Source organism: Pelodiscus sinensis, chromosome 1, assembly GCF_052426305.1.
Source record: "Pelodiscus sinensis isolate ZL-2025 chromosome 1, ASM5242630v1, whole genome shotgun sequence".
NCBI classification, from domain to species: Eukaryota; Metazoa; Chordata; order Testudines; family Trionychidae; genus Pelodiscus; species Pelodiscus sinensis.
Window position 1 is genome coordinate 21,839,456 of NC_143052.1, and position 16,348 is coordinate 21,855,803.

A 16,348-nucleotide genomic window follows, 5' to 3' on the forward strand; every position below is an offset into this window, starting at 1 on the left:
TCACCATATTAATCACAATAGCTACAGAAAGCCAAATTCACAATTGATATAGATATGTGAAAATTCATTTAAGCCAGTAGCATACACATTGGGCCTACAGCATGTAGTAGGAGGAAGTGAAGCAGTTACGATTGCACAGCAAATATAAAGCTTGTGAAATGGAATGTTTATTGTGCAAACAGTAAATATTCCATGGAAAAGTTCCTCCTCCCCCTTCATCCACCCACCTTGTAATCATCAATATTTTAGGGTTACTTAGTAGGCCTGCCTCTAGAGAAGTTGGACTTTTCTAAAATATAATCTGCCTTTACTCGGAATAATAACATGTTTTAGGGTAAATTAAAGACAAGAAAAAATTAAGCTGAATATTAGAAAAAAAATTGAGATTGGACCAAACACTGACATCCTCCTGGGTTTTTATTTTGTCTTTCCTAAGGCAAAACTCTCTGACTTATCATGTGAATCCTGATTGACTGACAGGAGGAAAGAACACAAGGCTGCTTCCATAATTTATATTGAAGGTCTGAGGAATAGAAGACTGTTCAGAAGTGAAAGATTTGTGATTACATTTTACTTTTTACTTCTTCTGTCAGTTCCACAGGAAATAAGAAAATAAAACCCTGTGCCACAAACTCATCTTTTCCACTCTAGGTTTACAATGAGTGTACCAACAATTGTCATTAACTCCCCACCCACATAAAAATTTAATTACTTTTTGCAGGCCCAGAATCTGAATCAATCTGTTTAAATTCATGGACTTGAACAATCCTGAGATTCTCCACATTTGTGTTAATAGTTTATAGCCCCTGTAGTTTGTATTCTTATACTCCTGGTACCTAACTGCTTCAATCACTGACTGGTCAAGTGAACATATGTAATCTGATACAGTGTCTTGGATGATATTTTTAGACAGGTAATATGTTTTTATTTCAATTAATTCTGTAAATATAAAATAGGGGAAGAATGTAAAATGATCACAATAGTGCCACGTTGTTATACTATCTTTTGAACACATTGAAAGGTCATTCAATAACACTATGGAAAAGAGGCCCACAACTTGCAGAAAGAAGTGGAAGTGTAGATGATCGATGTATCATGCCTACGACGTGATCTGAAGTATGAGACATTTAACGTATTCCATGACATAGAGTAAAAAGTGTGTTTTCAGTTTGATCTAAAACTCAAGTATGATCAAGTATATTTTTCACAGCTGTCATGAATTACTATAATACATAATGGAATTAAGTCAGTGGATCAAATCTTGTTATTGGAAAGATAGCTCATGTACAGTGCAGAAACACAGAAGGTAAATCTGAAACATGTTTGAACTATTGGGGTTTGTCCCATCTAAAAATAATCAATAACTTAAAAGTCAGCAACTAAACCAACTTTCTGATCTATCTTATCTCAGAGTCTGAAAGGGCAAGTAGTGTTTATAGGTTAAATTTGAACTCTGATCCTTCCTTAGAAAAAAAATCTGCCCCATTGTTTAGCAAAATGAGTATGTGTAATGCATATGTAGCATGCAAAAGTATGTGTAATGCTCTCTGAACAAATTCTTACAGATTCTATCAAAAATAGGGTGGGGTTCTAGAAGATCAGCTAAAGCATCCAACCATTATTGTTTTCCTAGCTCCAGTGATTTATTTTCTCCCCTCAAGAATCTCATACACTCTCTCTTTGTTTTTACAGTCATACAGTTACAATAGATTGGTTTTGATATTAAGCAGCCATGATGTTACTTAATGGCAATATAAGGAGAACTGAATCCTTATTCAAGCAAACTTCTTATTGAAGAACATTGAATAAGAATCTCAACATCGGGCTCAAAATAAAGACATGATTTATTTTGGTTGCTGATCAGCAAGGAAATATGCACTAAACACTAATAGGTTTTCCTTCTCCTGCTGGCAGGGGGAATGTGGTTTGGGAGAGGCTTCAGGGAATGGAAAGTGAAAATAAGAGTGGTTTGAGAGGTGCTGTCTGTAGCCAGCTATAGGGGGAGAAAGGCAATCTGTGTGTGGGCTTTTGCTCCATTCAATAATTTTTGGCATTTAGGATAAGATGGTCTCAATCATTCACTCAATTAGCCCTGATACCATACATTTGGTTCCAGTTTTAAAATGTTTGCTGCAGCTTTGTCTTTGCATTTTAAACAGTTCCTTGAAAAAGCAAGTTTAATGCATTTATTTTCCACTTCCAAGTGTGTTCAAAAGTGTCTTTATTTTAAATACCTTTACTAAACTTTGAAGACCAAATTGTTCTTTTTGTGCCCCTGTCTTGGCACAGAGGGGGTAAGTCCCACCAACAGGGGGCAGTTGCTTTGTGGCCTGGTGATTCAAAGGGGTCGGGAGCACTCAGCTGTGGATATGGCTACTGCAGAGATGGCAATGGCAAAAGACATGGGGCCTTTAAATTGATTGCTGCCAGAGTGTTTTGCGACTCTGAGTGCGAGGGTTGTGGGGGGCCTGGCTGAAAAATATAATGCAATTATATATGCATTTGGCTTACTTTTTATTTCCTTTCTAGTTTCTGAAGATTCAGGGTTAATGGCTTTTTGCCTTTTCTCTGCTCCCCTCACTCCACAAGAGATTAAAAGGTATTGTCATATAGCCACACAACTGCAGGAGCTGGGGCTATATGAAAAAGCACCACGTGTCACAAGATAGCAGAGGTTGCAATACTGAAGAAGAAGCTCCCTCATGAGCCACACGGGAGGCAACCCTAAATTGCGGAAGAGACGGCTTATGAAGAGTCAAGGTGTGTGGAGTGGCTCACAGCATGAGTACCAGCCTCAGGGCAGAGAGTGAAGAAGGAAGGCACAAACCCCACACTGGCTGTGCATTCTATATGTAGATTTTGCAAACCGTGTACCCCAGGTGAACCCCTCAAGGGCACCCACAGAGAAAAATTAGTGGATGCTCAGCATCCTCTGGCAGCCAAACTCTGCCTTCCCCTCAGTGCCTCTGCTCCACTTACCAAACCTTCCTGTTTCTTCCCAGCACTTCCTACCTGTTGCAAACAGGTTCTTTTGCAACATTTGGGATGGTCTGGGAACAGAGGAAGGAGCGGGGACGTAGCATATTGAAGGAGGAGACGGAGGCTTGGAGAAGGGTGAAATGGGATGAAGAGGGGACAGAGCAAGGGTGAGAAAGAAGTGCTACAGGGCCTTGCAGGAAGGGGTAGAGTTGGAGTAAGCAGGATCAGAGAGGGATGGGAGACTGGAAGAGAAAGTCAACACCTATGCACCCAAGTAAGCTTACCTTTATGTTAGAGGATCCCTTATACCAATGATAAAACACAATGATATTCAGGTTACTCCCAGTCCAAAAGAGCAGTCATTTACCCCAAGTCAATTGCACCTTCGATCTTGTACTGTTTGTAGACAAGCCTATAATAAATTAACTAATGATTCATTAACAAAGAAAAAGAAAAGAGAATTATTTACAAAGTTAAATCAGGAAAACATGCACACGAAAATTAGTTTTATTTCTCAAAATGTGATCAAAGCTACTGTAGTGTGCAAACTCTATGTGACCTCTAGGACTAGCTCAGGCCAAGCAGATGGCTATCCCCTTACTTATGCTCAGGAATTTTGCCCTCTCCAAGTCCAAGCAGGTCAGAAATCCAGTTCTTTACTGTCCCTTCCCCCGAGATGTCAAGATGATGGGACACGTCTTTTGTCCTCTCATGTTCCACAATGGCATGTTTGGTGTCAATGGGCCTTCTTTTGTTGAGCAGGAGATGGCACCACTTGTGGAAAGCTAGTATTTCACACTGAGAATCAAAGAATCATAGACAATAGGGTTGGAAGAGACCTCAGGATGCCATTAAGTCCAACCCCAACTAAATCATCCCATCCAGGGCTTTGTCAAGCGGAACTTAGAATTCTACCATCTCTCTAGTAACCCATTCAAGTGCTTTAACACCCTCCTAATGAAATAGTTTTTCCTAATATCTAACCTAGACCTCCCCCACTGCAACTTGAGACCATTGCCCCTCATTCTGCCATCAGTCACCACTGGGAAAAGTCTCACTCCATCCTCTTTGGAAGCCCCCTTCAGGTAGTTAAAGGCTGCTATCAATCCTCTTCTGTAGACTAAATAAGCAGCCTCTCCTAGCAAGTAATGTGCTCCAGACCCTTAATCATTGATAAGATTCTCTTCTGACCATGGAGGTTTATTGTTTATAGAGCACATACTTAAATATTGATGTATACCAAGAGATACAGATAGTCTATGTGATAATAATGCATGCAGCAACTCACAAGAATTTCATAAAGTCATACATTTTAATAAATGTAATACTAATGCACTGAAGAGCCAGACAGGTTTCCAGTTATGGATTTGTCAGTGGCCAGTGAGGCATAGGGCCTTCGCATAAGATGTCGCCTGGTTTACTAGCATCACAGTAAGCACCACTTTTTATCCAAAATGCCTACAGACAATGGACACTAACTAGCTATCCATCCTTTTCCAAAGTTTTCCTGCACATGCTTGATCATAATGGCATTTCCTTGCAACGCACATGAGTTGTCCCATTGAGAAAGGACCAAAAACACAAATAAAGGTGGCAAAACTAATCCCAACATGTGGATGACTTAGCCTGTGTTAATCTCTAAATCACCTGGAAAGGATCTGGAGATGCATCATCTCATTTTACAGAGAGGGAGAAGGAAAATCAGCTCACACATAACACATTCGTAAGATCACATTAATACAGGGTTTTTTTGCACTTCAAGACCTTGTATACAGGCCAGGATACAAAACCAGAGGTGTGGTTATTCTGAAAATCCATCCCTAAGGCATTAGGAAGCATGAAGTACAGCCAAAATGCTGGGATCTCATAGTTATCTCACCCCTTTGGTTTGCCTTTTGCTGTCATAAAATGTGTCCAAAAAGAATGTGAAATATGATATTTTATGCAGGGATGAGTCAGTATTCAGTTCAGAATGCTGAAACAAATAAATCACCTGATATGTATCTATCTCAGACAGGGATTTGTGTATCCTTTTTGACAACGCCAGCCAAACAGAGTACTCCCTCCACGCGAATGCTTGGCACACTAGAGAAATCATTATTCCAAGTTTTTACTGCTTTTTTTTTAAAGTGTACATTTTGGATAGTTTCCTTAACATGTCACGCCATTAGCTTCACTCAGCTTAAGACACTGTGTGGTTCCCCAGTTGGTTCATATTTTTCATTTATGATGATAACATGTGGTGTTCTTCTGCTGCTCTAAAACCTTAAATAACCCAACAGGAGCGTGGATGACTACTATTTAACATCATTCTAAGAAATAGTCCTCATCCTCCAATTACTTTATACTGACTGCTCATATAATTTATGAGATAATTACAAGTATTCGAAGGACAATGTATAAGAGAACAGTGTTATGAATTGTCACAGCCAAATATGAGCTATTAGATGAGGAAAGTTCTGTGACCTATAATAGGGGGTCAGACTAGATGATCATAATAATCTCTTCTGGACTTTAAACTCGCTGCGTAAATCAAACATTACAATATTCCAAAGATGCTCCATAGGAATATTAACACAAATTTTCCATGTCAGAGCAAGTGACATCCGAAAAGCTACAACTGTTATAGGATCCCTCCTGAGGTGTATCTATAGGAAGCTATTCATTTGCAATCAGAACTCCCCAATAAAGTCACAACCCTGCCCTGGATATTGTATGAAATACATTTCTCAACTTCTACAAAATACATTGTTTAACCATGGCTTTTTTTATTACACACATAGCACTGAGAGGTTGGGTTTGCCTCTCACTTAGCTGAGATCTTTTTTCAGCCTTATAGTGCTCAAGGGGCTAGGTGGACAGTTTCCAAGATCTGCTGTGGCTGCATCAGATAGGGTGGCACTTGTGGGGTAACAAATGGCCTTTGTGGCAGCCACCCTCTCCCAAAAAGAGAAGTCAGGCATATGTCACCTCTAGTAGGTGTTCAGGTCTCCCAGTTCTTTAGACACCTTTCAATGGGTACCAAGGATAGGGTCTCAAGAGTGTGATTCTCCTCTCTCACTGGCTCAACAAGAACTAGATGAGAGATGCTCTTGTACTAGGAATCCATTAACTCCAGTCTTGGAATTGTTGCTCACAGACAGAAACAGGTAAAAATTGTGAATCTCAAAGTACGACCACACATCAAAGATTCCAAGGTCGGTGTCCTAAGGATCAACAAACTTGGCTTTGGTTTTGGGCTGTACTTTTTCCACCATATGAAATCAATAGTTTATCATGAGAACAAATGATCTTCGTATAGGTTTTTGTCTGTGTTTGAGGTATTTGCAAAGAGTTATAAATCAAGAAGCACTAAAATAATTCTCTAACATCTTGAAATATGTACCCAATGAGTGTGGAATCCAGTTTGGAACAAAAGAATCCAGATGGCTGGAAAAAATCTATCACTTCGGAGTAATGCATAGCTGTTCAATGAATGCTGAAAACTCTACACACGTGTTTGCAGCTCAAAGAAGCCTCTTCACATTATATTATAGTATAATATTTTTGAAACATCGTGATCATAAAATAGCAAACAGGGACCAACCTTTGTTGAATACGATGGTCAAGACGTTCTGTAAAATTCAATTTAAGTCTGTGTGTGCTTTATTGTACTTTAATTCAATAGCCAGTGAAATGTATACTGTCCGAAGTATCTCTAGAAAGTTAGTTATATACATTTTCTGTAATATCTTTTACTTTCCATTCCAGATGGAAAATGAAGAGGAGGGACATTGTGACCCAGATCGTAGCAAATGAATTTTGCTATTTTTCAATTTCATTTTTGTACATTCAAAATGTTTACTCTAGTTAGACTATAGACAACATAACTGGATCAAACTTTCCTTTCGTTTTCCTTTCCATTTGACACCAGTGGTGAGAATAATATTTTAATTACCTTAAATGTTCTCTTAAAAGGCAGAAATGTTACCATATATTTATCTTTATTTTTGACTTTGCATTTGTGCTTTCTTCTTTTCTTATATTTGACAAGATTACTTTAATGGCAAGTAAAGTTTGATGAACATGCTGAGACTTGTATGTGTAGTTTGAAACAGAAGCATGTTAAGAGTGATGAATGGCCCTCAACAGTTCACGCATTTATGAAATTCTTACCAAACCTCTAAATGTTCCTTCCCATCAAGCCACTTAAGTCTGTTCTACATTCCCTTTTCTCTCACCCATCTGCTCACAAAGACTCCATTTCAGTTCCATTCCCTGATCCCACCTCAAGGGATATGTAAACTACTGATAAAATAATGGAATGCAAATTTGTAGCACAATATTTAGAAGCTGCACCATTTCCAACAATTACTTTCATATGGGCTAGAGTAAGAATGTGTGGTAGCAAACCTGTCACAAGACTAGGGTGAGTTCAAGCCAGTGAGTAAAAGACTCTGTGTCCCGTTAACAATGCTCTATAGATATGAAGGCTGAATTATGAGTGTATAGTGAGAAGGGACGAGGAGCTTCCTGTTGCTTTCTGCCCTCCACAGGAAAGAGCCCTCCTCATCCCAATCCAGACAATGGTCCATTCAAGTAGCTATAGGAGCATGCATCACCTAAAAGGGCTCCCTCAGTCAGGGGCAGACGACCGTTTTGTGGGGCCCCGGGCAGCATAATTCCACGGGGGCCCCCCTTTGCCACGGCACATGTGCAGTGACGCCATGCGCATGCGCGGCGGCACCACGGCGCATGCGCGGGGCTTTCTGAAGTGCGGGGCCTGGGGCGGCCGTCCCGTTCGCCCTGCCCTATATCTGCCCCTGCCCGCAGTGCAAAAGCATGCAGTTGGCAGGTTACATTGGAAGAGTGGGCTCCATCGTTCAATAGGGTGCTACAAAGTTACCTATCCTCCCCCAGTGAGAGGTAACCCTGAACAATCCCTATGTAAGGTCTGCAACTAAATTACACAATTTAGTCCTGCACAACAGATCATTTGCATGCTTTGCATATATATAACATCGGATTCATAGAGTCATCAGTTCTGGAAAGCAAAACAGTGGTAGTCAATTTGGGAGGAGGGGCAATTTGCTGTTCTCTAACTGAATTTTCCATCATTGCCAGTGCTGACATTATATGTAGCTTAATTATAGTGCTATAATACAATCTATTACTATATAAAATAGGTGAATTTTATATAATGGATGAATACAGTAAAGAGAATAACAACACACTAGCCTTTAAACCTCAGTTTCTACTTCAGAAATATTCAAAATACCTCTTTAAACATTTAGTAAATTGTAAACTTTGAGTGTGAGTTTTATCATGCCTCAGAGATGTAGCGCTGTGTTAGTACCGTTATGTACTGCTCTGGAAGGGGAGCTAGTGAAATTTTGCAGGCAAAGTTTACTTCTAGAATGACCATATTTCTGTGTGCTGAATACAGGACACCTGAAAAAAATAACTCATATTCAGGCAAGTTCAATGGCAATCAATCAGAACTATGCAGTACAAATATTCAAATTAATGTCAAGTTGACTGATCCCCTATTAAAAAGAAATACTGCCTAGCTCGAGTGTTTTTTATTTACTGTCTTATCTTAAAGAGTTCCAAGGGGAGAAGTTACATGCACACATTTCTGTACACCATACTCACACAGGGATTGGAGTGACTGACCAACCTGATCCAATCCTCCCTGCCCAGCACTCTCCACTCTACATGCCTGGCTAGGCTTCTGGGGTAGACCTGCCTCTCCTAGTACTTGGTGTCACATCTTCTCAAAGCAGCATGTGGAGGGTGGGTATGAAGGGTCACAGTACCCACCTCCCCAGATTTCTGTCAGGGTTCACACTAGAGTGCAGCTAGCAACAGTCTTTTATTTCTGTGTGGGAGTGAAGGGATGGGTAATGCTTCCAGACACAGAGGGGTGAAGGTGGGGATGGAGGTAGGGGAAGGGATGACTAGACCCAGGTTTTTGCAGGGGTCATCTGTTCTCTGCCCCCCTCTCCTTTCCCCACTCCTCTCTGGCTGGAAGCAGCATGTCTCTTACTGCCTGTACAGTGTGAAAAGGCAGCTAACACCTCCAAGATGCTGCTGCATTGGCATACTCCAACTGCTTCCTGTCCTCTGACTGGAAATAGCTTACTCTCCACCACTGCAGAGCTTAGCTGAGTAGAGGAGACTCTTCCCCATGGCAGTGCTATGTGGAGTTTTCTTTCTCTTGACCAGCCAGAGTTTTCTTTCTCTTGACCAGCACCTCAGATCTTAGGGTCTTGAGCTTTTCTTGGGATCCAGCCCAGACAGAGGCAGTGGGGGAAGGAAGGACTCTGCCAGCCAGGGTGTTAGCGAGCTGAATGAACCAACCAGGAGCTGACGCTCTGCACTGTCCCGGGAGTGGGACACACTCCACTGAGAGTGGGGAGGAAATGGAGGAGCAGCATAGCTGTGAGTGAACAGACATAGCAGGGAGAGGACAGTGAAAGGGGAAGCATGTCAAGGGCTGATGGGCGGGCAGTAGAGTGACTGTAACTGACCACTCCAAGCCCCCAGTCACCAACCCCCACATCAGGCAGCCAGTGCTGACTGGAAATGGGAGTAGGGTGGGGTGAGAGCCTGCTGGCCAAGAGCTGGCACAAACACACCACATGGACTGTACTCAAAGAGCAGCATGGGGAGTGACTGGCTCTGTACGATACAGAGCCACTATCCTTTGCCCAGCCACTATCCTTGCACTCCCATCCCACCAGTGGCAACATGTGGCCCAGGAAGGAGGAGGCACACCAGCCCCACGTCTTCCAGCCCCCTTGCTCCACTCTTCCCTATCCACCTTTTTCCAGCACTCCTGAGAGAGTCGAGAAGTGGCACCCCATGGGCTGGAGCTGCCCGGCCTGTGCCTTCCCCGCCATGAGTGAAGCAGGGAGGAAGGTGGGGGCCGGAGCGGTGTAACCTACTGGCACTCCCACCTCGGGGTGCATGTGCACTCCTGCATTCAACCTGTCACATTGCTGCTGCCCCTGTCATCAGCCACTGGATCCTCTCCACTTATCACTAGAGGGCAGGCAGCTGGGGAGCACAGATCTGGTCAGCTATAGGAACCACAAGTACCGACAGGGGGGAAGAGATAGAAAATATGAGACAGCTGGCCATTAAAAAAAAAGTAGGAACACCTACAGGATGGCTTAAATATAGGACTGCCCCTTTAAAATGGGGCCTCTGGTCACCCTACTTCTAAATAATATTATTTTAGAAGAGCAGAAGGAAAATAGCATCCTAAGCAGTGAGAAACGGTTCCTGCTTTTACTGTGACATGAATATAATTTGATTTAAAAAGATGTGAGAGTAAAGTGAGTAGGAAAAGAATATAAAATGAAAGAGATATCAAATCAGTTTAATGCTGTTACTTCACAAAAGCAATAAACACAAAAACCAAAATTCTTCAACTATCCTACTGCATCCAAAAGAATAAACTTTAGTAGAGTGAGAAAATTATTCTCAACCATATATGAGTCATAAACTATTCCAAAGTAGGCTTTGTAGAAAAGAACTAGAACAAGCTACCAGGGGATATTTTGTCGAGGTTTGTGAGGTAGAACCAATTTGAGGATGGGGATGGGTGAGAGTGAGGCAGTGTTATCAGATATCTGAGACATGAGACTAATTATAGAAGCAAGAAAGGAAAGAAAAAGGCAGAGAATATTGTCCAATGAGGAGGGAGGACATAAAGTTGGGAAAGACTGGGTGAAGTTTTACACATAGAGGCCTAGGCAAAGGTAAGCCTGTGATTGGGAGCTGATAGAACTTATGTCTGAATCTGTGATATCAGGCATAGCTATGGGACTCTGGGGAAGGGACAACCAGAGTGATAAAGCCCTGATACCAAGCTAATTAGAATGCACTGCAAGGACCTGAGGGAGAGCCTTGTCATAAAGGCGAAGAAGGGACACATTAATGCTGTGTTCTAATAAACAATCTCACTGAAGGGGGACATTAAATACATCCTATGGAATGAGTGTATTTCATAGGACTGATAGAGAGGGAAAGTGACGTCAAGTTGGTGATAGTGTCTGGGTGGTCCTCCATTGGACAGCATCCTGCAACACAAATGTTTTCTCTATATATACATGAAGATTGATGTTTTCAGTGCAGAAAGATACAAATATCCTACAAATATCCTTACAAGTGTAAACTATGCCTCCTTGATATGGCACTCTGTCTCTCTCTAGTGGTGGGTGGGCCAAATGACAGTTGATAAGATAACGTTGGATGCTGGGTGTGTGTCTTTGAGTTCCTCTATGCAGGTTCAATCCCTGCTACTGATGACTCAGCCAGGGGATACACACACAACAGCGATTGTGATGGTATTGTGTATCTACAGAGTACTAATCTGATTTACACAACATACTACAAGCATTGCTTCTCAATAGAAGATGTATTGAAATAATTTGAGTACCTCAATAAAACATCATCTACTACTGTTTGTGAACATGCAAGGAAAGAATATTTATTAAACCTTAGCATTAAAATAAAGGGACAAGTTTTCACAGACGTATATATTTGAAAGCCAGAAGAGGCCATTAAATCATCTAATATGATGTACTATATATCATAGGCCACAGAATTCCACACAATTATCCTTGCACTGTATTTGGCTAAAACACACATTGCAAAAAGATATCCAGTCTTGATCTGAAGACATCAACAGATGGAGAATCCACCCTTCCCCTTGGTAATTTGTTCCAGTGATTAATCACCCTTGCTGTTACAAGTTTGTGCCTTATTTCTAATTTACATTTGTCTAGTTTTATTTTCCAACTATTAGTTCTTACGCTTTCCCCCGCTATATTCACAGGCTCTTTAATACCCAGTAGTTCCTTCTCTGTCAATGTGACTTATGCCATTTTTCCTACTAAATTTACTTCCATAACTAATTAATTGCTTTTATGTCAAACATCAGCTAAAATAAAGAGATGACAGTTGCTCACTGTACTGTGCTGTTATTTGAAAATTGAATCTTGGAGAGCTGAGAACATTCTCTGCTTCCCTCTCCTCATTCATTGATTATTGCCATGTGCATTTTGAGTAAACAGGAGTTTGTGCCTTCATTAGGAAAACAGCATATGTTAAAAATGCATAATTTGTTAATGACATTTCCATGAAACTCGACTGTGGCCTTAGAGTGGACCCTGAATAATTGTGTTTCAAAATGTGTTAGTTGATCATATTAATCACAACCAGCTAACTAATGTTAAAACAATAGATGCAAAGACATGTTTACCATTACACTGGAGAAATGCAATGCCAGACAAGATAAGTGTTTTATGTATGGTATAGGACTATTTCACTCAATCTTGCCATATGAGCTAAGTTAATTCTGATAGACTGCTTATGCAAGTGAGTGCTATTCAAAGTGCATAAAGATTTGCGGAATGACTGCTAAGCTGAAAGCTGCCCAGTGTGCAAAACCTGTCTTCTCCATGTATGCCAAAGGAAAGTGCAAACTATACTTAATCCTTAACAATCAAATGAATCCCTTGAATTAACTATTTATATATTAAGGACTCATTCATTCCCTTTATTTCAAGGAAGTGTGCAAAAAGAAAATGTGCATCTAAAAAGTATAAATATGGAGGAACCAAAACCATGTATCTAAATATTTTCAAGGCTTCATGCAGAAGCAGTTGCGGTAGATAGTGTTGAAGAGTGTGCACCCCTTCTTTCAAAAGGGTAGTGGCAATAAACATATATGATGGGGTAATCCAACCATAGGAATGGATAAGATTCTTTCCTTACTCTAAGATTTAAGAATAAAAGGGTTTTAATGTATCTTATAACATTTGGCCAACCACAATTGGCCAACCCCAATTTCATGTACTACTACTAAAAGGTCAAATTCTGTTCTTAAGTGTAACATGCATCTATAGTGCAGAAGAGCCTACTTCTGTTCTCATTTGTATCCATATGACTCCCACTCCTGCAGAGGTTGCATATTCTAACTAAGGACAGTATTTTGCCCTGGATATTAAATAATTGTCCATTGTGAGCTGCAGATAAATATTTATCTTTGGCTCACTTTTTAAATTTCTCATTGCACCCCAAAACAGAAGCCAAATGCCAGACCCTTAAATTTGTAAATCCATTCATAACAGCAGCAGCTAATTGTGGTGTTTGATACTTACAACTGTTTGTTAAAAGTCATTAAGCATTTAATACGAAGACATAATAAACCCTCTAATGTGCTCCTCCAATCTAACCCAAGGTGGCTCATTAAATTTAAATCCAGTCATTTAAAATACAATGCTCTGTCTTAATAAGCAGGAGGGTATTAATGTTCTGAGACTGCTGCAAGCCTTCAAACCTTGGAGCAGCTAAAAATCTCTCAAGACTTTTAAACATCAGACCATGTGTGGTCCTGCAGATGATACTTTCATAGTTCAAGGAACCTTTACAGAGTAAAATTCCATAATGATTTAAAGATGTGGTCTATCATTTCTTCCCAACCACATCTATACCTCCTTGTAACTGAGACATATCTAAGGTATCACATTGAAATACCATTAATCAACTTTTTTAGATATTTTTCATCAGCAAAAGGAAACACTCACTAATTGTACATGTTGTCATCAGGCTGTACAAATATTAACAATATTTGAAAGCTATTATTCATTGCTGTCCAAGGTAGAAATATTTCTGTGTGTTTACACAGGTTGAACATATCTAATCTGGCACTCTCTGGTCTGGCAACATCTGTGGTCTGGCATGATTTTAGTTAGCTGGATGTCCACTTGTCATGGATGTGGCTAAGTTTCGTGTGATCCCATAACATTTGTTTACAGCCATCAGTCCTGGTCCTCAGTGTTTTGTGCTGTTATTTAGCTCTAATTTACCTCTCAGTCCTGGTCTACACTAGGGAGTTATTTCAAAATAACTCCATTTTTTTGAATTAACAAGTGGAGCATCCACACTACCAAGCCCATTATTTCAAAATAAGAGTCTGGTTATTTTGAAATAATAACTCCTGCTTTCCACAAGGAATAACATTTATTTCAAAATAGTTATTTTGAAATAGTGGTAATTGTTCCAGTGCTGCTAATTTTAAATAACTAATCCCCAGAGTTATTCAAAGTAATTTCTCCCCAGTGCTTCCTGGGGCTGTAAGTCTAGGTAATGCATCCATATTAAGGGAATCTGCTAATTTTGAGGCTTCCTTGTACTGTGGACATACGATTTCAAAATTTCAAAATTATTTCAGGAATTATTTCAAAATAATTTCCTAGTGTAGACATGGCCTAAATGTCTTCTAAGAGCCCCGTAAACAGTGGAAGTGTTGGTAACGCTAGGCAATATTGTCCTCCCCTGACTTGGCAAATTCTCTGGTTCAGCATTGTTTAAATCCTGAGAGTGCCAGACTAGAGAGGTTCAACCTGTGCTAAAGCGTAATTGAGTTAAAGATTGAAATGCAAGGTAGAACTCAATTTACAGCAGCATATTCCCCAAAAGTTCTTTTGTTCAACTATTTGTTTATCAAATCAACCAATAACCACCCCTTTGAGTTACATAATCCAAGATAACATACCTTGTCTATGAAACGGGAATTCTTAACCAAAGCTGCAAAATGGATGTTGTGGACACTACATATGTTTGACTCTGGTTCCTTAACTAATGAACATAATAGACATAGCTGCGCCAAACTGTGAATCTCTTACAAACCTCACAATAACTAGCACTTATTCTTGTGAGTTAGTCTGACCCCAGAAGTCTTAACAACATGAATAAGGAGTTCATGGTCTGGCTCTTTGTTTACTTTATTTTGGATATAGAGAAGAATTGCTCCATATGTCAAAATCATAATTAAAAATGAATCTGAAGCAACTTCACGAGGACCAAATATTCTCCAGTTCTCCTAACATTTTAGGACATTTGGATCTGCTTCTGTTCTGAACCATTGACCTTTGTCTGTATTATATGTTATTGTGACTATGATTGTGATTATTAAATGCCTGAAATAAAAATCTAGATTTAGCATCTCCTCTGAGCGGGACTTCCTTTAACATTCGGAATCCAACCTTGTGGTTTAGGCCCATTTCTAATTATAGCTTCTAAAAAGCATTGACAATGTTTTCATAGCTGGAAATGTATTAGAATTAAAAATAAACATGTTACATTAAGTGAAGTTTTGTGATTTCTAAGGTAATTTAATACACAGAGAAATGATTGGGATTAGCACTTTTATGACTATCTGAAATCGCTGACTGTGTTCATTTATCTATCAAGGTCAAGGGCTGTCATTTTTTGGTTCTCTGTAATTTTAGTGTCTCCTTTCAATCTGTTTCAAATGATTTCTTTCTTTTTGTGTTATGGTTAAAATCACTTCCAGTGTTTAAAAAACCAGCTCTTTGCAGTACTGTTATTACCAAAATTTTAACTGGATTTTGAACAGACACAGGAACATGATCTAACAAACCCTCAGCCTAGACTGGAAAAATGATCATATCCTTTCCTCTCATATGCAAATCAAGTCATGGTATTTTGTCACCTCAATAATTTACAACATCAATGTGATCTCCTAAAGGTACTTAGATTGTTCCTGTTACAGATACCTCACACTCTTTAATCTTTTTGTTCTCACATTGTCACTGTAAGGTAAGGTTGTGCTGTTATTCCAGTGTTGCAAATGGGTACTCTGGCACAGAGAGATCAATTGACTTGCCCAATCTCAGCCAGGAAGCATTTGACAGATTAGGAAATTGACTCCTGTTTTCCTGAGTCCCAAGACAGCACCCTAAACATTTAACTCACTCACTGCCTTGAAATCCAGTCAGATATCTTCACTTAGAAAGCATAAACTTTCCTGGGGCTAATATAATCAGATAGATGTTTTGTACTTTGCTACATCTAGGAGAATAAAAAAATGAAGCATCTGTGAGAGAATGTGGGGTGGCCTGTAATATGGTCAGGGCCCAATTTAGGCACAGGTTACCCAGGCAACCACCTGGGGTGTCAGTCTTGGGGGAGAAGGGGGGCCAGCCTCAGGATGCTATTTTGCTGTTTGTGACAAAGGAAAAAATAGATGGTTCGAAGTAAAATGTTTGAGGTTTTCCATATGTGCATTAATTTTTCATTAACCTCCTAGAATGTCCTGAAACTTTGTAGAAACTTATGGAACCTTCCAGATGCTCTGAGAACTACATTTTTCTAGAACCTCCCAAAATGTTGTCAGTCATGTCCTAGTGGGTTTTTGAGGGGTAAGGCATTTCCAATCAGTCAGTGAGATATAAGAACAAACTAAAGTGCAGTGAGAGTCCAGCTGCAATATTGTGAACACTGTTTTATTGTGTGATTGTGAAAGTGTACTTGTGTTTTAAGACTTGAAGACAGTAAGTAAAAACTAATA